Here is a 1,844-nt window from a genome sequence, read left to right as displayed (position 1 = left end):
GTCAGTGATTATTTATGTGTCTAAATATGTGATATATATTTCTGGTCGGTTCTTTACTTAACTCACCAATGAGAGTATATTACATGATTTTGAGCTATCTGCAGTTTTTAACTTGCTTGTCTGTTTAAAACATATCCTGCTGGCTGGTGATGTTCACTCGAAAAATGCAAGGTTGGTTAAAAACGGTATCTGTGCAAAATGGTTGCTTAAAAGGGTAGTTGATTACTGATACTATGTTGTCTAGGTTAACTGGTCAGATTACATATTTATTGGAAAGACACAATAAGTGCAGATGAATGCTAAGTGATTGATTGTAATTTTCCTATCCTAACTTAACTTGTTTGAGTCAAGAACGATGGAAAAGTTATTGTAAAAACAGTCTAAATAGTAAGATACAATATGTAACTCTTTGAAACCTGAACTTATATGTCTTTAGATGAAACTGACTCTATGTGTGTTTGTCTACCAGTCTTCATAAACACATATGTTAGGTCACACACACACTGTAGAGGGAGTGAATACAGTGTATAGTACACTCAAATTAACTTTAAGAACTTAAGTAACAGAAAACAAACTTTATTGAAATAATAAACTCTGTTACAGTATGGAACTATTACCTCTCAGTGATGAACAAATATCACGAGAGCTGCTAGGGTTATAATGAATAATCTTCTCTAATAATGATAACACTTTTAGTGTAAACCCTATGTCTGTGTTTATATACTACACAGTTACAAGATAATCGCTAATTGATATAGAATATAATTCTGCTTCCTAAAATATATCAATCAGATATCTTTTCTTCCAAGTATTCCATTCTTTACGGAATTCCTTCTTCATGCATATCTCTTCTTATATTTATCTTGATCTTCTTTCCTTTAATCAGCTACTGTCCTTATCTGATTGTCCTTCAGCACTTAAGTTCTGATATCTATCTTCTGATGATTATCTCCTGATAACATACATACTGATATCCTTAAGTCCTGACTTCCAGTATAAGTACTGATCAACAGTTAAGTACTGATTTATCCTGTTCAAGTAAGATCTGAAAGCTAAACATAAAACATATTAGCCATGACATTATCAAATATATCTAACAATCTCCCCCAACTTGTAAATTAACATAATATACAAGTTTAACAGATATTTGATGATGTCAAAAACATTAAGTACAAATGCATGAGAATTAGACTAGATAACTACAAGTTACAGTCCTTAAAGCTTTTACCAATTTCAACTTCTGATAACAACTTCAGTCTGTATAAATATTAGTATTTAAGCAGTTGTAGATCTTCGACTTGGCTTCATCATTTTCTGATCTCTCTGATGTCAGGAGTTGTTTTGAGATAGTTCTTCAATAAACATTTCTCAGCATATCTTAGTTCATCAATCATTCTCCTTTTAACATCTTTAAGCTCTGTAGTATCTTCACCAGTTTGAAAGATTGCAGCTCTGAGATCATTGATCTTTGCTTTTCTCAACTCCTGATCTAGTCTTATGACATAAGCTTTGTCAGACTCCAGATTGAATTCAAGTCCCTTAATACCAAGATATGTTCTGATCTGTGCAGTATTAGGCTTCATATCAACAATATCACCATTATGATCTCTGTACTTTGGAACATATATGCTGTCAGACTTAACAAAATAAAGCCTTTTTGGTCTCTGTATCTGTTCTTTTAAGTAGTTTGCAGCAGTCTCTGTTATTCTGTCATCCACTTGAAGTAAGAAAAGTACATGCTCCAATTCTTCAAAATACTTCAATGGAATGGCATTTTGTCTTATATGATAAACCCTACCATCTGTCATGAAATACAACATGATGTATTCTTTCAAGTAGGTATG

The sequence above is a fragment of the Apium graveolens genome, chromosome 5, assembly GCF_009905375.1.
Source record: "Apium graveolens cultivar Ventura chromosome 5, ASM990537v1, whole genome shotgun sequence".
In the NCBI taxonomy this organism is placed as follows: Eukaryota; Viridiplantae; Streptophyta; class Magnoliopsida; order Apiales; family Apiaceae; genus Apium; species Apium graveolens.
The sequence above is the reverse complement of the archived record's forward strand: the minus strand, read 5'-3'. Positions refer to the sequence as shown.